Source organism: Prunus avium, chromosome 3 (assembly GCF_965620075.1).
Source record: "Prunus avium chromosome 3, drPruAviu1.hap1.1, whole genome shotgun sequence".
NCBI classification, from domain to species: Eukaryota; Viridiplantae; Streptophyta; class Magnoliopsida; order Rosales; family Rosaceae; genus Prunus; species Prunus avium.
The window spans coordinates 5,355,767-5,381,431 of record NC_142286.1 but is presented as its reverse complement, the minus strand read 5'-3'; the positions used below and the strand labels follow the sequence as shown (position 1 = coordinate 5,381,431).

The window sequence follows — 25,665 nt, the reverse complement described above, 5'->3', positions numbered from 1 at the left end:
CTTTGTAAAGATTCCCCTTCGTTTATGTGTATGTATGTGCATACATACAGCTCTTGATATTTATCAGAGGTTTAAAGTAGGAAATTGGGGATGAGATTGTTGTTTCCTTGACTTAGTAGTTAAAGTAGGAGTTAAGAACAAAGAATGTAAGCTAAAAAATATACTATGGCAATCAAACAAGTAATTTTTTCAAGTCTTGGCAATCAAACAAGTAGGTTTCACAGAAACGTAGTTTGTTATAGCTAATCTACTCCCCTAGTTTACCGAATGATGTATTGTGTTTTGTCCCTGCCGTATCTTCTTCATTTACATAGAGATTGTGGAATATTAGTTTCATAGTATTTTGTCAGTTTTATTTATTTATTGTTTCATTGTCTTCTTCTGGGTAGAGTTCACCTTGAGGACTACACAAGTGACTACACTGCTCAGGTTCTGTTGGGGTACTGCATGGTTTATATATTTATGCAGACTTTCATGATCCCTGGTACTGTATTCATGTCCTTGTTTGCTGGTTCCCGTTTTGGGGTTTTCAAAGGTGTAGCTTTGGTGGTTTTCAATGCCACTGCTAGTGCATCTTCTTGTTATTTCTTGTCAAAGTTGATAGGGAGGCACATTGTCTTCTCTCTTTGGCCTGACAAGCTGCAGTTTTTCCAAAACCAGGTAAATTCAAATGTCTCCATATCTCTCATTGATACTAACTTCAAAAATAGGAGTGAGTCATTTATTTTTTCTTCCAGGTGGCTAAAAGAAGAGAGGGACTTTTGAACTACATGTTGTTTCTATGATTGACTCCCACCTTGCCAAACACGTCTATTAATCTTGCTTCACCAATAGTGGATGTACCCTGTTATTTTCTTCCTGGCAACCATAATTGGTCTAATACCAGCTGGTTATGTCACTGTCAGGGTATGTGTCTTTCACTTCTATGGAATTTTTGGGTTAAATTATGAAGTTCAATTGTGGTCTCAGAACATCACAAAGAATTATCACAACTCTACTCAAATCCTGAAAGATTCTATGCTCAAATGACCCAAAATAAAAATCACTATGCAAAAACAGATATGATAATTATTTTTTGCATAGAGGAAGATCATTATACCTCAACATTTATTTATTCATTTACAAAGAATTGTTGTTGGAAATAGATTTTTATTTCCTTTTTATTTTTTAATTATATGTATTTTAATAAACTATTGTTCTACACATTTGTCTATTTATTAAGGGTTATTTGTAGCAATGGTCCCTCAACTATACTTGAAGTTACATTTTGGTCACTCAACTCAAATATTAGTTGCAGAGGTCACTAAATTGGTTGTTGTGTTGCTCCATTAGTCCCTACCATCAAGTCTCTCTAACGGTAGAGACTAATGGTGCAACACAACACCTAATTAAGTGACCTCTATAACTATTTTTTGGAGTTGAGTGACCAAAATGTAACTCCGAGTATAATTGAGAGATCAGTGCTACAAATAATCCTAACTGAAAAGTCACATTTGCCCATCAATAATCTAAGAGATGTTTGTCACGTAGGGCTCGTCAATGGGCCAGGCCGGGCTTTAAAGAGGAGAGAGAAAATATCGGGTCGGGCTTTTTTAGAAAATTCAAAGCCCAAGCCCATCTCGTGGGCCGGGCTTGAAAAATCCCATCGGGCCGGGCCGAAATGGGCCTAAAAAATAATAAGTGTAAAAAAAATTTATTTATTTTATAAGGATGGTATGAATAAATATGCAAATGTTTGGTGATGTGTTAAAGAAAAGTATGATTATATTTGATGGTATGATTATGTTTGGTGATATGATATGTTGTTCGTCTTATTATATATATAATTATTGTATTAATAAATAACACAAATTAATGTGCTAATCATCCAATTATAAACTAGGAATTAGTATAATTCAATAGAAACACAATTTTTCAAACAAGTAACACACACACACAAAAATGAAAGAGGGGGATTTGTCATTCAAGTGATGTAATCCTAATCCTAAACCCTTATTTATACATAATTATAGATGTATGCGGGCCTAATGGGCTGGGCTTTTGTGGGCGGGCTGGGCCGGGCTTTCATGGGCTTAATCGGGCCGGGTCGAACTTCAAACACCCAAGCCCAAGCCCAAGCGGGCCAGACCCTCTCAAAGCCCATAACGAGCCGGGCCGGGCTTTTTTTCGATGGGTCGAGCGGGCCCCCGTAGGCTGATCGGTTCATAATTGTATATCATTTTGTACCCTTCTAGCTTATGATTTGGTTATGTTTTTGAGTTAAACTTGTGCTTTTAATCCTTTTTGTGTTTATCTTTCAGTTCATTGAGCTTTAGGTAATAATGATGGCTTTAGAGAGCATAATTCATGCAATTCAAGCATGTTAAGGCCTAATTTGGATGAATGGATGAAGAGCTTAAAGACAAACTCATTTTGGCTACAGCCCCCTGCCAGTCCAGTTCCGTAGGTCATATTGCAAACTTTGTTTCAACAACCTACATAGCTCTAATGAGGCCACATTCTTCATGAAAGTTGTTCCAATTGGTGTGTACTATAACATATCCAAATTTCAGCCCCATTGGATAAATCTGGAGTCCGTTACCTAGCAAACACAGAACCATGCTCAGGATGGATCTTATCAGCGCGGAAAATGAGTTAGCAATTTGTTTCAGCCTTAACTTCTTCCTCCGACCTTGGATTGGCCCAAATAACATATGGCTGGAAAGAAGACATTCTGAACTTCAATTTCGAGTGCTTAAAGTCCTAATTTGATTAAGAGAAGCCCAAGTTGTAAGCCCTTGAAGTTGCTGGTCATGCTGACCTCAGCATGTGCTGGTTGGATGCTTGGTCATGGTGAGCTAGGTATGAGCTATCATTTCTGGTTGGAAGCTTGGTCATGGTGACATGAAGATGAGCTAGGGCTACTGGTGGGATCTATTGGTGAAGTGCATCAACCAATTCAAGATTTTCTAATACAAGTGCATCACCCAATTTAGATTTTCTAATACAAGTGCATCAACCATTTCAGATTTTATAAAACAAGTGTTGTATGCATTAGCCATATTGAATTCAGATTTTCACTTCCCCTAGGCCTATAAATAGGGAAGTTCTCTAAGCTTGTAAACACACCCCAAGGGGGGGAGCTCTCAAGCACTTCTCTAGAGCTCCCTTCCCTTCTCTCCCTCAAATTCTCTTAGTTTCCCTTTGTAGTTCTCAATTGTTGTAATAAGATTATTCTATTAAATTTTCTTTGTACTAAATATCAAACACTTTTCCTTTATCTTCTTCTAAATTCTTCAAATACTCTCTTCTCCAAACACTTCCCAAACACTTCTCCCATTTCCTTCATCAAATTCTCTAAAGCTTTCAAACACATGTTCTTCCAAAATCCTCAAAGTTCTCAAACATCTCTCTACTTCCCTTCTCTTCCAAAAGTCTCCATGTCTCAAACACTTCACAAATACATTTCTCTTCCTTCCCTAAGTTCTCAAATTCTCCAAGTTCACAAACAAACATCCTCCAAGTTCTCAACCACTCTCTTCCAAATTCTCAAAGTTCCTAAACACTCTCTTCCAAAATCCACAAAGCTCTCAAAACACCTCTCTACTTTCTTCTCCAAATCCTCCAAGTTCTCAAACACTCTCTTCCAAATTCCCCATGTCTTAAACACATTCCCTTCCAAAATCCTCAAAGCTCTCAAACACATGTTCTTCCAAAATTCTCTAAAGTTCCCAAACACTTTCTTCTCCCTCCTCAAAGTTCTCAAACACTTCCTTTCTTCCTCAAAGTTCTCTTAGTTTCCTTAATGTTTTCTTAGTTGTAATTTATTTTTCTTGTAATGTACATTCTTTCTTCTTGTTTTGTTCCTTTTGTTTTCATTTTTGTTTTGTGTAGGAAAATTGAATTGGATCATTCAATCACCAATCCCTGTGGAATCGACCTCGCACTTACATATGCTAAACTACCAACGGCTCGTGCACTTGCGAGTATCACAAGTTGAGGATGCAGCTGAATCCATTTTGGTGCAGCTGAATCTACGCAACATAGGCCCATGAGCCTGTGGGCCAAATGATGAGGCCTATTGTCACGTCATCATTTTAAACAAAAAAAGTCACACACTTGACGGTAGGGACTAATAGTGCAACACAACACCCAAGTGAGTGACCTCTGCAACTAATATTTGAGTTGAGTGACCAAAATGTAACTTCGAGTATAGTTCAGGGACCATTGCTACGAATAACCCATTTATTAATGAAGTAGTTGTACTAGTTTCCTTAAATAAGAGAATATGCCTTCCATAAATTTTTTAAGAAAAAAAAAATTTAAAAATTGAGTGGTATCTAGAGCACTATCAATCTTATTCACAAGTTACAGAAGCTTTTGGTCTTGTTTTCGGTCATCTGAGACTCTTTGGACTTCAAACGGGAAATCCATTTCTTTGAATTTTTAGTTTTGTTTTTCCCATTTGCGCACATTTTGTTGGAGTTTTCTTCAGGTAGCATGGCGTCCATTATTGCAAGCTTGCCTCCACCACTTTTGGAGCCCATGGTAGAAATAATACCTTCTTCAGAGCTCTTCCAAAACTCCCAGTTTCTTCCTTTAGAGGTGAGCCTCCTCAGAGATACCGAAGCTGCTCTTTTGGGTTTTTTTCTTTCTGTTGGTCTCTTTTCCTGTCAAGTATTCTTTTCGCCCAATGTCGTAGTGGGCGTGCTCGAAAGAATACCGGAGCTGTTAGACCTACACCAATGCCCCGATTGTATCCTTTTGGCCCACGCAGATGTTATTTCACTATTCAACAAAATTGAAAGTTGAATCAGGTTGACAAGAAATCCAGTCCAGCCCTGCCTTGGGCCTAACTTATGAAATTCTTCTGATTCATGGACTCTTCTTTATAGGCGTGCCACTGTTGGATTATGACCAGTCCAACATACCTGGTATGAGCGAGCGTGGTTGATATTTTGTGGAGTTTGCGCCTTCTTTCTGAACCTCTGTTCAAGCCATTGTGCACCAGGTGGGGTACTAGCCTGGGTTGGTTCTTTTCTATGCCCCAGTTAAGAGGACTTCGCAATTCTTTCTCTCGTGTATATGTCGGCTATGGCTGGTGCGAGCAACACCTATCCAAGCAAGGGAAAAAGACAAAGTTCTTGGTCAGCAAACGCCTCGTGTGGGTTTACAGACCTAAGTTTGAGTTCAAATGTATATATATATTTATATAATTTAACCGCAATTTCGGGCCCAACTATATGACTTTCGGGCCCAGCTGGTTTGCGTCCCTCAAGCCTTATGCGGCCCGATTCGGGCTAAAACCTTTAGTGATATTTATAATTCAAATAAAATGAAAGCGGGGGAATAGCTTAAGTTTTGAAGATATAGAAATAGAAGCAAACATAAACATAACTGAGCTCTTTAGGTATCGGTTCCATCATTCTCATTCGCTTAACTTTTTAAATTAATGACAGAAACAGTAGAGATCCATGCTTATTACTTTCAAATTATGAAAATACATTATCATGGTGATCCAAGGTTCATAGCCGACTAAATTATACAGACATCAAACTGAACATTTTCAGAAGTTAATCATACCATGGAAATGGCAGAGAAATAAAAAGACGAACACAGAGATCGTCCGGCTATCTGAAATCTAAACGAGATAACTGGAGTGCCTCGAGTGCTTTTTGGAGTGTTTTTACGAGACGTTGCGTCTGGTTTTAGAGAGAGAGTCGCCTTCTTCTGTGCTGGAAGCTCTCTATTTATAGAGGCAGAGGAGGTCTCAAATGACTGGATAAGGATATTTGTCTGTTGTCCAAAGTCAGCTTGCTGATTTGACGTTCTGAACTGGTCCGTAGAGAGGGAGATTGATCTTTCTGACGAGAACCGCTGGTTCCTTGAATTGGTTCCTTGGTCTGAAGCGTCTTCGTCCTTGTCGATTTGATGTGCAAGTTGGCTTCTTACCTGGCTTGGTGGCTTCCTTCGACGGCTGGTTTTTCTTATTGGAAGAGAGAAAAGTCAAATCGTCATTTAATGCTGATGTTCCTTTTCTAATCTCGCGTGGGTTTGGAACGGCTCTCGATTTTTTATTCTGTGAGTGGTCCAATCGTTTTGGGCCCTTTGCTTTTGGGCTTTGGATTTTGATATTTCCTTAGGTATTAGACAATTGTTGGGCTTGGGCCCTTGCCATGTTCCTTTTTTGGGGACGTAACCAGTTTTGGTCTATTGACCAAAATTGGGTACAAACATTGCCCCCCGGTTTTAATGGGCTTGGGTCAAGTCTATTAAAATTGACCCCCAGCTTCCTACGATGTCCAATCGTACGAAAAGAGAATTTTTGAAAGTAACGCGCCAAGTTCGTGACAGCAACTGTCCTATCACGTCTGGCAATTAATTCGGCCTGTCAAAAACCTCTTAGCTTCTTCTTTTTTGAAGTTGTTTGCTCAATACGCACATCTTCTTTCCACTTGCTTTCGCGCTCATCGTCCTTTCCCCTTCCTTCAGAGAAACCTAAACCAGAAAAAGAATTTTTTGCCCTGGCTCCTAAGAAATCAAAGGCTGCGAAAGTCTCCACCGGAGTTCCTGAGTGGCTCTCCGAGCAGGCCGCAACGGAACACGCTGATGAGTTCCTTTCAACCCTTGCTCAGGAACAGACGGACGTCCTGTCGCCGGTCTATTCCCATTTTCCGATAACCTTGAGAGGCCCATTCCAGACGCCGTTTCTGGGTCCTTACTATCTTCAAGCCAAACCCGAAGCTCTTCTTTCGCTAGATACTCGGTTGGTTCGCGCTCCATTCGCGTATGGCTTGGAGGACATTGATTGGAGCTCCTGGGAAGCCAATCTGGAGCGGTTGGGCTCCAATCCTGGCCTTCCTGTGTCTGAAGTCTACTTTTCTTGGTCAGATTGGGTAGACGAGATGAAGCCCTTATTTTCAGACGTTTGGAAGCGAAATGGGATTTTCTACGCCATTCTGCTGTCAAAAAACAGGATTAATCTGAACCCTTCGCTGTTGGGGGCCGCTCTCTGATTCTGGGATAGCACTTCAAACACATTTGCCTTCGGGCCAGGTCCTATGACCCCCACTGTTCTGGACATGGCGGCCCTCTTTGGCTTCAAGCCCTAGGGCGGAAATATTGATGCGCTGGGCGACTATGAACTGGAGAATCGGCGGGCCAAAGTTCCGATGAAGGCGAGCAAAGCCGAGGTTCTTCGCCTGAAAACCTATTCTGGTTTTATGATGACTTTCTAAGGCATGGCTGACCGTGAACAGGAGCACATGATGTTTCTGCTGTTCTGGCTCAACCGATTCATCTTCCCCAATGTGGATGGCAGTGTCAGCCCCGAGTACATGCATCTGGCTGAAGCCCTTCACAACGAGTCGGGTCTGGCTACTGGCCCTTTTATGTTGGCGTCGCTTTACCACTGCCTTTACCAGATAACGATCAATCCTCTTGACCTTGCTGTGTGTGGGCCTATCTGGATGGTCCAAGTATGGCTGGAGTGGTACTTCCCAGAGCTTGGGACCGAAGATTTGGTGTATCTTGAAGACGAAGTCCCTGCCATCGCTCTAGCCATCGCTCCGAAGAGATTGGTCAGCAGCGAGGAGTGCTTTGTCTTTTTCCGGGAATGAAGAAGGCGTCCCAGTGAAATTTGGTTTTGTTCCCTTGGCTGCGACCTTCCTTGGTTCGCAGACGGCGGCCTTCACCAAGCTCCTAGTCAGTGGAGGGAATTGAAAAATTTCCGGTCTCAGCTCCATGCTGACATGAGCCTCTCTTGCTTGGTTAATAGGGACCTTTCCTTCGAAGGGGTCATGAATGACAAAAGGTGCAGCTATGGAGTTGAAGCTTACAACCCTCAATTTGTCAGCTGGCAATTTGGGTTTGTCCAACCTATCCCCGAATTGAGATACAGCTCTGCTAACAAGGGCAGCTGCTGGCGCAATTTGGCTCTGAGACCTGAAGCGGTAAAATTAATACGGTTGTGGAAGAGCCGAACTGTCAGGGCCAAAGTGCCTCCGTATACTCCCTCTTCACTATGCACTTCAAACTTCCATGAATTTTGGGAGGGGAGATTATTTTCCTGGCTTCCTGAACCTGCCAAGCTTTTCCACGACTCCGCTTTTCAAGGTTGCCCTTTTGCCCGAGAGATGACGGATGACGAAGAAAAGTCCATGAGGAGGAGGCTGCTGCATCTCCAGGGTATAGCAGTAGTATGTGGGTGTCTGAGACTTTGGCTTTCTTTTTTAATCTTGATTTGTCAATTTCTAACAATCTGGATTGTTTTTTGTGATTGACAGAGACGATTCAAGGCGAACCTCTTGTTCCAGAAACCACTGGTAAGACCCTGATTAATCTTACTCGCAGGATCCCTTCATCTCTTTTCCGATACCTTTTCCTGATATGGGTCGTTTTTCCTTACCGCAGCTCGGGCTGACGTCACCCCTTCTGGCGATGCTGCTTCAGGTGCAAAAGTGGAGGAATCCTTTGCCCCTCCCCTTTCTTCTGACCCTTCTGGCCCCGGTCCATCAAGCCTTAGATAAAGGAAAGGCCCCTCTGGTAGAGGAAGAAGAAGAAGAAGAAGAAGAGGAGGGAGGTGACTTGCCCCTTTAGAGAAAGCGAAGGGCTCCACCCTCGCTGGGCTCTGAGAACGTCAATCCTGAAGGAGGTTCGAATTTCTCCCTTTTTTAAGTCATTCTTGCCCTTGATAAACGAGTTTTTAAACAAAATTACTTATTTCTGGTCCCAGGTGTTAGTGAAAAGAGGGCGAGAATGGATTCCTTTTCTAGCGAAGGAGATGAACCAGAACTGGATTCCATTCCAGTTCCTCAGGTTCGACTTTTCGACCTTGCTCGAATTTTCCTCGGTTTCCTTCAATACCTATCTGAGATTGTTGTTTACGATTGCAGCGCCCAGGCAAAGAGAGGGTTACGGGCCCTTTTACAGACGATGGGCGCCCCCAAAAAATTACTCTGAAAGTGAAGACTATCAAGCTCGAGGAAGGAGTTGACCTTCCCCCTTATGATCCTCTGCCCGCACCAAATTCAGCTATGACCCACATGAACCGCCCTATTTTTTCAAATCTTGGAGCATCTGGGGCTTTCGGGCCCCAGTCCAGACGTGCTATCAACCTTACAAGTACAGAGGGTAGGAAAGTCCTGATGACCTTGAGCAAGCCGAATGTGGTGCTTGCTAACGCAGTGGAAGGGCTTAAGGTTTTGTGGAACACGATTAGGGCTCCAACTTTCGATCCTGTGGAGGATCATGATACCCTTTCGAAGATTCAGCCTCTTCTCTGTCAGATTGCTGAAGTGAAGCCACATATTGCCCCGACGTGCAATCACTTGGACCGATGGCTAAGCAAGACACTGAAGCATATCTGCGTTATCAAAAGTATCCTTCCCTCTGTGGCAAATCCTGAATAGATTCTGGAAGATCATTGTGATCGCAGAGAAGGATTTGTAGAAGCTGTTGAAGCGGCGGAGGAGGTTCTGGACAGGCTTGAGGCGTTGGAGCAGGAGGAGGTTGCTTTGAAGGATGAAATTTCTGCCGATCACAAATTGAGGGCTGAGCTGGAAGCCAAGATGGCGGACATTCGGGCCCGAATTGCGGCCATTCGGGCCCGAATTGCGGCCAGTGAACCTGTTATTCAAGATTTGACTTCTCGCACCTTTCGGGCCAGATTGGCCAGCAAGAAATTAACCTCTACGCGGCGGGCCCTTGACTTGGATATGGACAATTTGTCGGACTTAATTTCCACAATTTTAGAATTTATCGCTTAAATTCCAGTTATTGTAATTTTATTTTGGCCTGTAGACATTATTATGTTCTAGACCATGCCATGGTACTCTTTCTCCTTTAATTTGTCTTTGACAGTTATTTTCATCCAACCATTAATTGGCTCAATAACTACGATTTTAGGCAAATCGAATTTCAGTTGAGTGGTCATTTAATCCCAATGTGTACAAACCTGGTACCAATATTCGTTTTTAAGGAATAAAAAGCCCTTCCACAGTTGTTTTTTGGGCCTATTCTCATAAAGTGGGCTTTTTGTCCGTTACGCGTCGGGTCCTCAAGCGATGCCTCGTGGAGTGTCGCGCCTTGAACCCATCATGCCCTTTTTTTGAACACGTGTCACGCTGATGGAAACTTGTCAGGCGGCTGAATTGAAAGGTCGTGTCGGGCTTTAAATGTCTGACACGAGCCTTCCCCCTTCTTCCGCCTTTCCATTTCCTGTCTTTTCGAAATCGTGTCAAAAGAGTCCGTATTTTCCTTAGAGCGAAAATTTTCAACTTCTTTCTTCCTTTCGAACTTTTGAATTCCTATTCGTTTCCAGTGTTTTCTGAAAAATGGCGCCTAAGAAATCATCGACCTCTGTTCCTGATACCTCTTCTTCCGGTACCGCTTCCGCCGGACCGCCGTTTCTTTCCGGGACGGGAGTAAACACTTTTGCCGCCGTTTTTGACCGCTGGGTCGAAAGGTTTGCTGCTGGCCGTGCCCAGTTCTTTTTGTGCAAAGATGCCATCAGCTTTGCAAATGCCCACTGCATATTAGGCCCTCGGTACTTTGACCAGAAATCTGATCAGCTTTGGAACTACGAGGTGCATCTTGTTCGTGCTCCGTTGCCGGTCTGTCGCGAAGGGGGTGTCGACTGGTCAAATTGGAACAAAATGCTTCCCCGGTTCTTCCCAAAAATCGATGTGTCAAGTGTTGAACTACGGTGGGCAAACTGGGTGAAGAGAATGGAGCCTCGATACAGGGATCGCTGGCTTGATAACGGTATTTATCAGGCCATCACTTGCTCCGACATTCAACCACATGCCGATTCTCCTCTTCTAGGTTCGGCCCTGGTCTTTTGGAACAGTGCTTCCAACACCTTCGATTTTGGGGTCGGGCCTATGTCGATTTCCATCCTTGATCTTGCCGTGATTTTTGGATTTCGACCGCATGGGCGGAGTGCTGATTGGTCGGGGGACTTTGAGGATGGCCCTTCTCAGGAGAAGGAGAGAAAGAAGAACCTCGAGGTTCTTATCAGTTTGATTGATTCTAATCGGGCCTATGGGGCTTTCATGGGGACTTTTATGGATCAGGAAATTGACTATCCAGATGGGGAGCATGTGATGTTCCTGTTATACTGGTTGAACAGGTTCATCTTTCCTAGTGCTTCCAATTGTATCACTATGGAGTGGCTCCATTTGGCTGAAGGCTTGTCTTCTTATAGGGACATTGCCACTAGTCCCTTGATTCTGGCCTCCATTTACATAGCCTTGAGGGAGGCGACAGTGGAACCCATCAATCTGAACGTGAAGGGACCCTTATGGATGGTTCAGGTCTGTCTTCAGTGGACTTTTCCTGAACTGCGGGCCCGAAAGCTGCGGGTTGCTTCTAACACCGTGCCTTTGAGGGAATTATTGTTAAGCACTGCTTCTGGTAAGACCACTGAAGAGTGTTTTACCTTCTTTTTATGTCGGAGGACTAGGCATGCTTTCCAGTGGCTGATGAATCTGAAAAAGGGTTCGCCTTGGTTCGAGACTCGATCAATCTGCCAAGGTCCTCGAAGTGGCAGAGCCCCCTTGGCTTTTGAGAATATGGACATTTTCTCCTGCCTGCAAACGCGTGACTTGCCCTGTGGTGGGAGGATGGACTCCAGAAACTACCAATATGGGGTAGAGGCCTACAGTCCTCAGTTTTTCAGCAGACAATTTGGATGCCCCCAAGTGATCCCTGAATTGGACTATTCCCTTATTAATAAGGGTTCGTCCTACAGATTCCCCAAGCTAAGTAAGGATGATCTCTTGGGCGTTCGAGCCAAGATTAGAGAATCAGCCCGAATTCTGGAGTTGAGGCCTTATGATCCTGACTGCTGCTGTACTCAATCCTTCCAAGTCTGGTGGGATCATTGTTTAAGCAGGTATGGGCCCCTGCATGAGGCGTATCCGAGAGCTTTCAAGAACTGTCCCTTTCGGAGGGATCTCAAGATCGAAGACAGACGGATTTTACTTGAACAAATTGCGGAAAATAACCAGCTATCCTTAACTGGTAAGAGTCTTGCTTTTGTCCTTTTTTCTTAACTTAGGCGTAATTATTTCTATTTCCCAATGCAGTTTCGGTCAACTATCAGTCCTTCTGCACGCCCAGCCAGTTGACCACCTTGGGGCAGGGAATTGCTGGTGGACTGAGGACCCCTGTTGTCGTTCAGCGAAAACAGAAGGAAAGAGCTCCCATTTCTCTCGCTTCGCAGGCCGGTGGTAATCTTCCATCCTCTTCTCCCCAAGGTAAAAAATAATAAATAAAAAAAAATTTGCCTCTTGGATAGACCAATTTACTCATGCCTCTAAATTCTGGTCCGATTGTTGGTTAAACAGGTGTTCGTGTGGCTGCCAAGAAGAGGTCTCAGCCAGAAGAAGCTAGGAGTGGTGTGAAAGAAAAGGTTCAGCCCAAAGTGGCCTCAAGCAAGCGGGCCAAAGTTTCTTCTGTTGAGGCTCCTGGAGCTGCTCCGGTGGGCCTCTAAATTTCCTTGATTTGCCTCTATTTTCTTTCTGGGTTTGCTTATTCTTCTGATTCGTTTTGCAAGTTCCTGTTTCTTCTTCTCCTCTGATTATTCCGCCGTCAAGTACTGTTTTTCCCAGTGATGGGTCCAGGGGAAGAGTTGCTGAAGTTGTCTCTGCTGCTGAGGTAAGTGATGACCGTTTTTTTTTTTTTATAAAAAAAAAAAAAACTATATAGAAACAACACTAATACATGGTTCCTTAGGTTGCTGGGCCGGTCCCACAAGTGGAGGAGGCCCAAAGTAGAGGCATAAGTGGGGTGGACAATCGGACCAAGGTATGGTCTGAATAAACACCTCTGCATAATGATTCTTGGGAAGTATCTTTTGACATGTGGATTTGTTGCAGGTAGCTTCATCTTCTTCCTTTCCAACTGAGACTATTAGTCCTGACAAAGAGGTGCCCGAAGAAGCTACCCCTATGACGAAAAGCCCTACAGCAGAAACTCTGGCCGAGAAGAATGACCAAGGAGGGAATGCCCCACAAGATAATGCCCCCCGAGCCCAAGAAGATTCACCCAAGGTGCCGGCTGCCACATCTACCACTGAACCTACCTTTGGTTCTGCGCATGTGAAGGCACCAGGAGACTCAGGTACTGGGAGTTCTGACAGCACCTTCATTTCTAATGCAAGAGCGAAGATTTTGCTAGGGAAGTGGCTAGCGCTGCCTTTGGAAGATAAAGTGGCGGACGAGCAAGGTGCCAAAGTTCTTAGCGCTTTAGACTCCATTTGTCGTGCCTGCCCTGATTTCGCAACCTTCTGCGAGACTGCCAAGACTAATTTGGAAGCCCTCGCTGGTAAATTCAAACACGATGATCCATTGCTGCAAACATCCGATGGAGGCGCAACACCAGGAGCTGAATGAACAGGACGCACTGCTGAAGCAAGTGTGTTGGCGTTTGAAAACTTCAGAGGCTCGACTGGCAAGAGTGCAAGTGCAGAAGAGAGAGCTTCAGGATGCGGCGGACCAAATGCTCACTATTCTGTCCTCGGCTAAAGAAGATCTGGATAAGGCGGACATGGATGTTGGGCTGGAATTGTGGAATGAAAAACTGAAGAAAATCCGTGTGGATCGGCTGCGCGTGGACGTGCTGCATTTTTCGGACAAGATCAAGACCCTGTTAGATCTGCTGGTGTAAACTTTATTTAAACTTGTTTCGGACGTCTTTGTTAATTTTCTACTCTTTTATTTGCCCTTTGAATGCTTTTGATGATGGATGATTAATTAAGTATGAGACTGCAAGTGGGCTATATAAAATTTCAACAAGCTTTTGTCCATACATGTTCACCCTTAATGCGGGTAATTAGTTACAACCTCTTAGCCAACAAGATTTTGCATCATGCGTTACCCCCTTGGTCATTACTAAAATCGATGCATGTTGCTTCCCATAAAGAAGGAATGAACTTTTTTAACCATTACCCGTTAATAGGGTGTTGGTGGAGGGTTCCGTCCCTGTCCTGCAGTAGGTAAGCCCCTTTTCCCAAGATTCTGTTCACCAGAAATGGACCTTCCCAAGTTGGGCTCCACTTCCCGAATCCTGACACGTGGGCTCCTAGGGGTAGAATAGCTCGCCAGACGAGCTCTCCTTCTTCAAAAGTCTTTCCTCGGACCCTTTGTAAGCCCAAGCCACTGCCTGTTTTCCTATCATGAGATGATTTAAGGCCTTGGCCCGAATCGGGCTTAACTCCTCCAATTCCTTCATCATGGATTCGATATAAGCTGCGTCATCCATGTCAGGTTGTTTCTCTAGGCGTAGAGATTGCACGTTGATTTCAACTGGCAGAACTGCATCGTGACCGTACGTCAATGCAAAAGGGGTAGTACCGATGGATGTCTTTTTTGAGGTCCGATCCGCCCAAAGCGCCTTGGATAACCTTTTGTGCCAGTCCCTAGGGTTGCTCTCGGCCATCTTTTTGATGATGTTGATCAAGACTTTGTTAGTAGATTCTGCCTGACCGTTTGCCCGTGGGAAATAGGGACTGGATTGTACGAATTTAATGCCGTAGGCGTCCGAAAAGTCCTGGATTTCCTTGGAAATGAAGGATGTGCCCCTGTCAGTCGTGATTGTTTCTGGAATTCCAAACCTGTGGATGATGTGTTGTTTAATGAAGGCGATCACTATTGAGGAAGATATGGATTTGACTGCACTCGCCTCCACCCATTTTGTGAAATAATCGGTGGCCACGATAATGAATGTGTGCTCATTACTCGAACTGGGCACGATTTTGCCTACAAAATCCATAGCCCATCCTCTGAAAGGTCGAGGTTTGACGATCGGATTCAAAGGGACAGCTGGCAGGTGCTGTATCGGACCATTCCTTTGACAATCTTCGCAACCTTTGGCGTAGTTAAAGCAGTCCTTTTCCATAGTTGGCCAAAAATAGCCATATCTTTTAATTAGCCATCGCATCTTTTTTTCGGATTGGTGAGCACCACAGGATCCTTCATGAATTTCTCCCATGACCCTCATAGACTCTTTCGGTCCTAGACATCTCAAGAGGACTCCTTCATTGGTCCGTCGGAACAAATCTCCATTCATGATTAGGAATTTGGTGGCGTGGTACTTGACTTTCCTGCTCACCCTTGGAGATGGGTTGTTCAGGTAATCGATCAGAGGTTTTCTCCAGTCTCCGACCTGCACTTCATTTGTATTTATTTCGAGATCCATTCCTCTGCTGAGGATCGAAGGCAATGACCTCTTCTGAACTTTAATGATCCTTTCGGATTGGTGTTCTTGTATCTGGATGCCAGATGCTATTTGTGCCATTTCATTGGCCGCCAAGTTGTCGTTTCGTGGGACATATTTGACTGGTATTTCTTTGAACATAGAGCTCAGGTTGCGAGCTGCGACATAGTAGGCTGCCATAGTTGGATCCCTGCATTTATATTCATTTGTCAACTGCCTGATTATTAACTGAGAGTCTCCAAAGACCTCCAGGTGGGTAACCCCGAGCTCTAGTACCATTTCCAGGCCGATAATCAGAGCTTCATATTCGGCCCTATTGTTGGTACTGTCAAAATCGAGCTGAAATGAATATGCATACTTGGCTCCAAATGGATCCTCAATAACAATGCCTGCACCAGCCGTCGATTCCGACCTTGAGCCGTCGAAAAATAATTTCCATGGCTTGATCTGGACAGTTTTTACAGGGATCAAAACCTTTCCTTGCTGACTGGGTAACTTCCCAAAAACATTCTTGATTTTCATTTTTGGAGCTCTCTGCTCGAGCGGAAAACCTAGGTTGGCTATTTCCATAGCGCTTAAATCCTCAATTTCGACGCAAGGATGGGCAGCTAAGAAGTCCGCAATAGCCTGCCCTTTGACTGCCTTCTGGGGAACATATCTGAAACTGAATTCTGAAAGAGCCAGAATCCATTTTCCTAATCGTCCCCTTAGGACAGGTCTATTGAGCATGTATTTAATTAGATCAGTTTTGGCTATTATATGAACAGTAAAAGGAAGCATGTAGTGACGCAACTTTACTGCTGTGAAATACAACGCAAGGCAGAGCTTTTCAATGGCAGAATAACGAGTCTCAACCTCCTGTAATATTCTACTCAGATAAAATACAGCTTGTTCCTTGCCCTCTACATTGTCTTGGGCTAACAAACTACCGATAGAGCTATCTGAAGCAGAAATATACAATTTTAGAGGGACGCCCTTTCTTGGAGGCGTGAGGACTGGTGGGTTACTCAGGTATTTCTTTATCTGATCGAATGCCTCCTGTTGGATTGGCCCCCATAGGAATGGATCCTTGTCCTTTATTCTCAGCAACGAAGAAAAAGGTTGGATCTTCCCGGCCGAATTGGCGATGAATCGCTTGAGGAAATTGATTTTTCCGAGCAGACTCTGCAATTCTTTCTTGCTGCGAGGAACAGGGGCGTCAATGATTGCCTTGGCTTTATTCTTATCCACTTCGATGCCCCTCTGATGAACCAGAAAACCCAGGAAGTTTCCCGCCTGGACGCCGAAAGCGCATTTTTTTGGGTTCATTTTCAGTTGATGCTTCCTCATTCTGATGAAAGCTTTTCTGAGGTCTTCCACATGATCCTCCTGCTCCTTTGATTTGATGACCACGTCGTCTATATATACTTCCAGGGTGTGTTCGATCATATCATGGAAAATGGCGTTCATTGCCCTTTGATATGTGGCCCCTGCATTTTTCAGCCCGAAGGGCATGACCAGATATTCATATGCTCCCACGTGTCCTGGGCATCTGAATGCTGTCTTATGAATATCTTCTTCAGCGACCATGATCTGGTTATACCCTGCGTTGCCATCCATGAATGACAGAATCTTGTTACGCGCTGCTCCATCAATCAGCATATCAGCCATTGGCATAGGGTATTCGTCCTTTGGGGTAGCTTCGTTCAGGTTTCTGTAGTCGACACATACTCTGACAGCCTTGGTGACCTTTTTGAGAACGGGCACGATGTTTGCCAACCATTCGACATACCGGGCTGGCCTAATGAATCCTGCCCTTAATAATCTCTGGATCTCTTCTTTTACCTTCAACTCGGTTTCGACTGACATCCTTCGCTTTAGCTGCTTTACTGGTTTATAGCCCTCTTTTATGGGCAATCGGTGTTCTACCAAACTCCTATCCAGTCCTGGCATTTCATGGTAATGCCAAGCGAAACAATCTCTGAATTCTTGGAGGAGAGAAATTAGTTCTTTCTTGATGCTAGGGTCCAAGAGGCCACTGATGAATGTTGGCCTTGGATCCTCATCAGTTCCTAAATTAATTCCTTCAAGAGGGTCTTGAATTTCTGGAGGTGTCGTGCTGAGCTTAGTGGGCCCTAATTGGAGTTCCTCATTCAGCCCTGCGGATTCGGCCCAGTTATCTTTAGAAACAAATTCAGCCATGTAGTTGGTTGGATCCATTCCTAATTCTTCTTGCATTACCTCTTCCGTTTGCAGCCGTCCCACTAGAGATGTTTCTGCCAGAGGCGGCTCTTGCTCCTATAGGTCGTGTTTATCCATAGGAATTGGCGAAGGATACTTGGGGCCTTTCCCATTCCTCTGCTGAGAAAATGAGGCCCTGCTGGATGAACTTCTGGGCCATCACTACTGGAGAGTGGCCGTTCTTGATTAGTTCTGGAATGGTGAGAGGAGCTATGTCCTCGTTATAAAACCGTGCGTCAATGCTATTGGCAGATGGCAGGAATGGCTGTGGATCTGCCTTTATCATTTCATAATCCTCTAACTCTTCATCCCACATCAGTAACTCTTGCTGAAGGGAAGATGGTATCGACATGCTCTGATGAATCCAATCCCTGCCCATTAAAACATGGTAGGATGACGTGCTATCTACCACCAAATATGATACCATCAGATTCTTAGATCCGACTTCAAATTCAGCTACCAGAATGCCATGGGTGGCAGCAATGGTCCCTGCGAAGTTAGATACAGTCAAATCTGTGGGATGAGGTCTGCCTTGTTCTTTCCTAGCTTCTCTAATCTTTTGAATGGTAAGATATTCACAGCAGCTCCTCCGTCGATTAGCACCTTCTTAAATGGTACACCGTTGATTCTGGCGGAGATGAACAAGGGTCTCAAATGCTTTGTCATGGCTCGGGTTGGTCTGGTGAAGAATACCTGAGGAATTCCTTCCTTGGAATTTTCCATTTTTCCAGCTGTGCTTGATTCATTTATCTTCAAAATTTCAGGCCTTTCATCATGATCATCGATTATGTGTATCAATGCGGACGGGTGATCCCCAACCAGACTATCGCCCTCCATGGCTGATCCTCTTGTGATCTATAGAAAGCTGGGAGGACGTACACCATATTTATGGGCATAGTTCTCTGAACAGCATGCGTCGGTTCAACTTCCATAGGTTGATTTTCCCGACATTCTTTCTTTGTGGCGATTCCTGAGGTTGTTGGGTCTGCAGCCTGTCCTGTTGCGACAGTGGCCCTTGGGTCCCCTTCCAAGGTTCCGAACGTTAAGGCTGGGGTGTAATTAGGCTGCTCACCTTCTTCTTTGCCTCCGATTTTTAATCCCAAGGCGGCTTTAAACTCCTCATGATCGAGTTCATAGTTCAACCAATCATCATCCTCTTCTTCGGACATGTTATCATCTTCTTCTTCTTCTTCCATGGATAACTTGGCCCGAATCATCTTTTGCGGCATTATCACCTTTAAACCGGACCTTGATGGTCCGCCTTCGTGCCTTGCTGCCATTATTTCTGTAGTATTCTGATCGTGCGAAACGGCCTCACTTTCGACCCTCGCAGGGCGCTTGAGGATAGTTTTGCCTATTGAGAGCCTTGGTAATTTTGAGTGAAGTGATGACTGATCAGCTGAAGCACGGTGTTGTGGCTTTGACTCTCTTGGCTCCTGCTCTTCCTAGATCTTTGGGAAAGGTGGGGATGCTTTCGGTCTAAGGACTCCAGTGGTTGGTCGCTTTCTACTTTGTACTTCATAATCCCTGTCTTCGGTGTTGGTAACAGAATCAAGGTTGACGGCTTGGCTTTCCAAATGTCTTCTAGCCTTCCCATATTGCCTCCTGACTCTCCGGGCCTGGGTATTGGTCAGTTCCCTTTCGGGCTTGCCTCCTCTTCCCACCAGGTACCATCTGCCGTTTCGGACCGTTGCAATTTTTTCAGGCTCGATTGGCTTTACATTGGTCGAGTTGGATGTGGTGGATGGTCTGCTTTTTCCTTCATTTCGAACACGCATCTTCCCAGGTTGCGCAGATGATGCCCCGGATTCAGGTCGGACCAATCTTGTGCGCCATTTGTCTCTATCTTCTAACCTCATGCGTTCGGCATTCTTCGGTATGAATGGTTCTTGGGTGGCTTTTCCGTTTACCTCTCGAAATTTTTCAAAATTACCTTTCGGGCCCAGTCGTGGGCTAAAAGGGCCATAGTTTCGGGCTTCGGACCTATGGTAGTTCTGGTCATCTTCGACCGTGTTTTGAAGTAATCGTTCATCTATGTTTCCTCCTGCAGCAGGTATCTCGAGCTCGCACTCGCATTTGCATCGGCTGCACATCACGATACCGGCCGTGATGGTTGCTTTTGGTCTTTCTATCAATGACGAGCTAGCCTTTCTTGCTTTCTCAATATCCACTATGATCCTCCTCTTATTCTGTCTTTCGGGCCAGTTGACCCCAATCATATGAGTGGGAAACGGCTCGTTGTCGACTCTCATCGAGGTTGGTTTGTTCAGGAGGATCTTGCCTTCGTTAATGAGATCCTGGATGGCATCCCTGAACTGAACACAATTATTAATAGCATGAGAAAAGGAATTATGCCACTTATAAAACAATTTGCCTTTCACTTCTTCTTGCTTTGGAAATACGTGTTTCTCGTCCAGTTTGATCACCTTCCCCCTGAGCAGTTCGTCAAAGATATTTTCCGCTTTGGAGAGATCGAAGGAATATGATTTATGTTTTTGCTTGTAAGGCACGAAACCTCCGGTCGGTGGAGGATTACTCCGCTGCTCTTTTCCAGGTCTTATTACTGCCTTGCAGGTGATTGGATTCTTTATTTGAACAATCTCCGCGAGTGATACCTCCGGACCGACGTTCTCCTCGCTAGCTTCAGCAAATTCATTGATGACTTCCAGATGGTGGACTGGGTTTTTGAAGTAGATGGGCCTTGAACTGTTCCTTCTTTGCGCCTCTTCCTGGAGCAACAGTTCATATTTCCCAGCTCGTTGAGCCACGTCTTGCAAGTCCATAAACTCCTGATCATCGAATTTCTTTCGAAGGGGTAGCCTGAGAGCGTTCTGGGCCATCTTGATGAAGTGCTTCTCATCCATGGGGATTTTGCATTTCATCTTGAGCTTCTTAAAACGGGCGATGAAATCTTGTACCGTTTCATGTTCTCCCTGCTTCATATCCGTCAGGTCATTGATAGTGACTTCAGGTTCGGGCCGATAATATTGCTCCATAAAAGCTCCTTCCATCTCTGCCCATCCTGTAATAGAATTCGGGCTCAAATTTGAATACCATGTGAATGCTTGGCCCGAGAGGGAACTCCCGAACAATCTCAGTTTCAGAAGAGGTTGGGTTTCAATAGCAACGCATTGGGCCGAGAAGCGCCCAATATGTTCTAATGCAGATGCGTACAAATCTTCTCCGTTGAATAAGCTGAAATTTGGTACCTTGAATCCCCTTGGGAAGGGCAAATCATCGATGTATGCAGGATATGGCTTCTGGTATGTGGGTCGAGCCGCCCTTCTGATTCCGGCTTGACCATTATAAACGAGCTGCCGTAGCCCCTCTATTTCATTTCGTATGGCCTCGTCCGGATGGAATACCGGAGGTGGCTCGATAGCGGCCTGAGGGTTCTGTCCTGCCTCGTCTTCGTCGCCAGAATCTTGAGATTGCTCGGCGGTCCTTGCATGATCTCGCCTGGCCCGTCCGTTACCCCCACTATTACTGTTGTTGTGGGCAATATGGACGTTGAATCCTACAGGTTCTCTCCATTTCTCAGCGTACATATTCTTCCGGACGGGTCCTGGTGGTAAGGCGATCTCGTCGGTTCTTGGTGCTTGATATTTGGAAGAGTTACCAGAAGGTGTGAACCGCTGACCTCCCGGTTCCTTAGATGGACTACTTGCTTGCGCAGCGATTGGACCAGCGAGTGCTCTGTCTGAAGTGCCTGCGTTAGTAACTTGGAAAGGTGTTCCGCAAGAACTTCCTATCACCATTTTGGGAGACGTTGAGTTAGCATGGCCGCTTGTCTGACCCGGAGAATATCTCGGAGCTCCTGCGAGGGTGTTTTCATTTTCGAGGAGCCCTTTTTCTTTCCTGGGCGCGTCCTCCTCTTGTGCCATTCGTATGATTCGTTCGAAGTTTGACTCAGGTGAGCCCTAGTCTCGTTTCCTTGCAGAGTTGTGTTCTCATGTCCTTTCTCGACGGTCTGGACAATGCTCTGGGACATGTGATTCATGGAATTGGTCATGGAAGTAGTCATCGTCTGAAAACCTTCTCTCATGGCTTTTTCCAGTCGTTCAAAGGGGTACTCTGTGGAAGACTCCATTGACTCTGTTTCCACGATCCCTTTGTTTCTCTCGTCAGTGGCTTGTGTGGATTCCGCCATATAGACTTTCCTTCTGGTCCTCCTCACCATACACGAGTGAAAGTCCCACTGGGCGTGCCAAAAAATATGTTGGTCTCTTTTCCTGTCAAGTATTCTTTTCGCCCAATGTCGTAGTGGGCGTGCTCGAAAGAATACCGGAGCTGTTAGACCTACACCAATGCCCCGATTGTATCTTTTTGGCCCACGCAGATGTTATTTCACTATTCAACAAAATTGAAAGTTGAATCAGGTTGACAAGAAATCCAGTCCAGCCCTGCCTTGGGCCTAACTTATGAAATTCTTCTGATTCATGGACTCTTCTTTATAGGCGTGCCACTGTTGGATTATGACCAGTCCAACAGACCTGGTATGAGCGAGCGTGGTTGATATTTTGTGGAGTTTGCGCCTTCTTTCTGAACCTCTGTTCAAGCCATTGTGCACCAGGTGGGGTACTGGCCTGGGTTGGTTCTTTTCTATGCCCCAATTAAGAGGACTTCGCAATTCTTTCTCTTGTGTATATGTCGGCTATGGCTGGTGCGAGCAACACCTATCCAAGCAAGGGAAAAAGACAAAGTTCTTGGTCAGCAAACGCCTCGTGTGGGTTTACAGACCTAAGTTTGAGTTCAAATGTATATATATATATATATATATATATATATATATATATATATATATATATATATATATATATATATATATATATATTTATATAATTTAACCGCAATTTCGGGCCCAACTATATGACTTTCGGGCCCAGCTGGTTTGCGTCCCTCAAGCCTTATGCGGCCCAATTCGGGCTAAAACCTTTAGTGATATTTATAATTCAAATAAAATGAAAGCGGGGGAATAGCTTAAGTTTTGCAGATATAGAAATAGAAGCAAACATAAACATAACAGAGCTCTTTAGGGATGGGTTCCATCATTCTCATTCGCTTAACTTTTTAAATTAATGACAAAAACAGTAGAGATCCATGCTTATTACTTTCAAATTATGAAAATACATTATCATGGTGATCCAAGGTTCATAGCCGACTAAATTATACAGACATCAAACTGAACATTTTCAGAAGTTAATCATACCATGGAAATGGCAGAGAAATAAAAAGACGAACACAGAGATCGTCCGGCTATCTGAAATCTAAACGGGATAACTGGAGTGCCTCGAGTGCTTTTTTGAGTGTTTTTACGAGACGTTGCGTCTGGTTTTGGAGAGAGAGTCGCATTCTTCTGTGCTGGAAGCTCTCTATTTATAAAGGCAGAGGAGGTCTCAAATGACTGGGTAAGGATATTTGTCTGTTGTCCAAAGTCAGCTTGCTGATTTGACGTTCTGAACTGGTCCGTAGAGAGGGAGATTGATCTTTCTGACGAGAACCGCTGGTTCCTTGAATTGGTTCCTTGGTCTGAAGCGTCTTCGTCCTTGTCGATTTGATGTGCAAGTTGGCTTGTTACCTGGCTTGGTGGCTTCCTTCGGCGGCTGGTTTTTCTTATTGGAAGAGAGAAAAGTCAAATCGTCATTTAATGCTGATGCTCCTTTTCTAATCTCGCGTGGGTTTGGAACGGCTCTCGATTTTTTATTCTGTCAGTGGTCCAATCGTTTTGGGCCCTTTGCTTTTGGGCTTTGGATTTTGATCTTTCCTTAGGTATTAGACAATTGTTGGGCTTGGGCCCTTGCCATGTTCCTTTTTTGGGGACGTAACCAGTTTTGGTCTATTGACCAAAATTGGGTACAAACACTTTCTTTGGAATTTGAGTTGTAGTTAAACTACTCTGTTTTATTTGAGAGAGTTTTTGCTTTATTTGTTTGTTATTTTATTTTCTTTAAAAAAGTTATTCTATTTGATGAGCTGAGTTTAAATAATAATCAATTTTATGTTGAGGGTGTCTGTTTGGTTGTTTTTAGTGAAGTGTGAAGTTGAAAATCAGCTAGTTTAGTTGAAAATTGGGGCAATCTGATCAAAGTTCTCTGTTTCCATGTTACATGGTGGAAGGATTTGTTGAATTATGGTATTTGACTATAAGATTTAAAAGGATTGGAAAACTCAGATAAGCTAGCTAATGCAGTATATAAGATATTAATTTCTGTAATGAAATTTATAGAAGAAGAAGAAGAAGAAATAAGGTCAACAGAAGTAATCTTAATGGAACTCCCCAACAATTTAGAATAGAAACTCTGTGGGGAATTGATTGAAGTAAACAATTGAATCCGCAACACTAGGTTTAAGTTATCGGAATTTTTTGGGGTTGATGATTATGAGTCTCAGTGTCATATCAAATTCAATTTGACATGCAAATATTCCATACCTTGGCTGCATTGTTGTCTCATATTAGGTGCATAATTTTCTTACATTGCAGAGAGACAGAATCGTGCTTCTGTCGTGGTGAAGGCTACTGGGGAAAGCTCGGAGTCTTCGAACTCCCTTAGTATTGTAAAATCTGTTCAGAATGTCGTAAGCTCTTACCCTCTGTGTTCTTGTAATCACATCTTGTTTATGTCTGGTTTGTGTTGTGTTTATTCAATCAAAAAAGCATTGTTTGGCAAAATCAAATCATGTTATGCTTGGGTGAGCTTGGATCTTTATGCAATATTTCCATTCTTCTTTTCTTTCCTCTAATGGTTTTCAATTGTGTGCTAAGTTCATAGCTTCCTCCTTTATTAAATTGCAAGAAAGGGTGTCTATTTCTCATCTATGAGATAATTGACTGCGATATGTTCCGCTAATAAGCTAAGAATTTATAGTTTTCCAACGTTTGGTCAGTTTATTTTTTCCACATTAAGCAGTAGTTTCTTCATTCCATAGAAATGACGAGTTAATTTTGGTTTCTTTTTAAATGTCAGTCTCAATATTTTCTTGATCTTATTATGATTTGAAACAGTGGGATAACTCGGAAGATCGGCCAGGTCTTGTTGGTTTGGGGTTTGCAGCTATAGTTGCATTTTGGGCATCATCGAATCTGATTACAGTAATTTCTGGATCTCTCTCTTCTTTACGTTGTTAACAGGAAATGATTTACTCAAATAAAACAAGAGTCGTTGCAACTGTAGATAGGATCGATCTTATATGTACTAATACCGACTAGAATCATCTGGTTTCTTCACTGACCCATTTTTCAGATACCTTGGGTTGGTGTTGAGAAATCAACTTCAAAGTTTCCACACCTAGTCATATTGCTCCAACATAGGATAGATTTTTTAAGAAGACAACCAACACACTAGTTTAGAGCAATTGCATTTGCCTACATCTTATGGTATTATTTGCAGATTTTTTAACTTTGCCACACACATACACTGTTTTCATCAGTGAACTGACTTTCAGCTTCTAGACCATATATAGCCCATTAAACTATTAATTCAAAGTCTTGGGACTTAAAGAGGCATCGCTTGATCCAAAAAAAAAACAAAAAAAAAAGGCATCGTCTGTTTGTCAAAAAAAGTACAGAGCTTGTTACTCTTTATCTGCTACTTTTTCTTCTCTTTGTTTTTCTTGCTTTTCTTTTTCCTTGATTTGCTAGTCTCTTCCTGGTCTTCCAACCCCCCCTTTTTTTTTTGTTGCTTTCTTCTTCAATCTTGGGCATGGCAGGAGGTGGAGGCTTCTTGGCTTGAAATTGGCGAGCCATCTTTTGCTTTTGCTTTTTGCTTGCTGATGCTTTGGTGCAGTCTTTTCTTTATGATTTGATTGCATATTTCCATTTCTAGACTGAGATCTTTTGGGAGAGCTATCATACCGCCAATTGAGATGTTGACTTTGTTTGGTCTCATTTGCCTCATGTCTTGCCATCAACTAAGTGAGAACCTTTTATGATATTTGCAAATTGCTGTAGAGGAGTGTTGTCTTAGTAACTTGCGTGGGCCGTCTGGCTTGGGATTTTTCTTTGTTGGCAAATTTTGGAGCACAAGATGTGGATGTGAGTCATCAACTTTTGTAAACTTTCTGGCAATCAGCAGTATTTGCATATCTTTTAATATCTTCTTTTATATTTTCTTTTGTTTTTGCATATGGGTGAGACTAGAACAAAGTTGTTGATTTTCTCCGTTTGTAGCACGTTTTGCCATATCTTTTTTCTCCAATTTGCATATCTAGAATTTCATTGTGCTGAAGGTGGGTTAGGATATAACACGC

At 43.7% G+C, this 25,665-nt stretch overlaps 1 protein-coding gene and 1 pseudogene across 2 annotated transcripts in view; both read left to right on the top strand.

Moving 5' to 3' along the window:
• LOC110769492 (putative plastidic glucose transporter 3) overlaps positions 1 to 25,665 on the top strand; it is a 62,965-nt gene that overhangs the window by 13,780 nt on the left and 23,520 nt on the right. The window lies entirely within an intron of this gene.
• LOC110769527 (protein CURVATURE THYLAKOID 1C, chloroplastic-like) lies at positions 4,476 to 24,861 on the top strand (annotated as a pseudogene). Its single transcript, XR_015834773.1, has 3 exons — positions 4,476 to 4,584; positions 23,900 to 23,994; positions 24,422 to 24,861. The product of XR_015834773.1 is annotated as a protein CURVATURE THYLAKOID 1C, chloroplastic-like (transcript).